At 55.8% G+C, this 466-nt stretch overlaps 1 protein-coding gene across 1 annotated transcript in view; it reads left to right on the top strand.

Moving 5' to 3' along the window:
* The window catches only part of snap25a (synaptosome associated protein 25a), a gene marked incomplete in the record, with an annotated part of 73,278 nt that overhangs the window by 656 nt on the left and 72,156 nt on the right, over positions 1–466 (top strand).

Below are 466 nucleotides of genomic sequence, written 5' to 3'. Positions count from 1 at the left end.
CCCCCCCCCCCCCCCCCCCCCCATTTTGGAGGTGAGTTTCCCTCAGACCTCGCGGAGGATGATGATGTCGCGCACGATGATGAAGCATGAATCAGTCCATGGATGCGCGAGAGCTGGCTGACTGCGGTGTTGTTGTCATGTGGGGGTGTATGGGGGGGGGGGGGGGGGGGGGGGGGGGGGGAGGGAGGGGAGCATGCTGGAAGAATGCGTCGCTTCTTTTTTATTTATTTTTTACTTTGATCAGATGCGTGGTGCGTTCAGGTGACATGAGAGCAGGAAAACATCCCGGAGATGTGTGGGCTGGAGAGGGGGCTTTCCCACCGGGGAGGACCAGACACCCCCATACCCTACCACCATCCATTCATCCCTCCATCCACCTGTTCATCCATCATCTATCCATCTGTTCATCCATTCATCCAATCATCCATCCATCCATCTGTTCATCCATTCTTCCAATAATCCATCA

The sequence above is a fragment of the Nematolebias whitei genome, chromosome 12 (genome assembly GCF_014905685.2).
Source record: "Nematolebias whitei isolate Nwh7 chromosome 12, NemWhi1, whole genome shotgun sequence".
Taxonomy (NCBI): domain Eukaryota; kingdom Metazoa; phylum Chordata; class Actinopteri; order Cyprinodontiformes; family Rivulidae; genus Nematolebias; species Nematolebias whitei.
The sequence above is the reverse complement of the archived record's forward strand: the minus strand, read 5'-3'. Positions and strand labels throughout refer to the sequence as shown.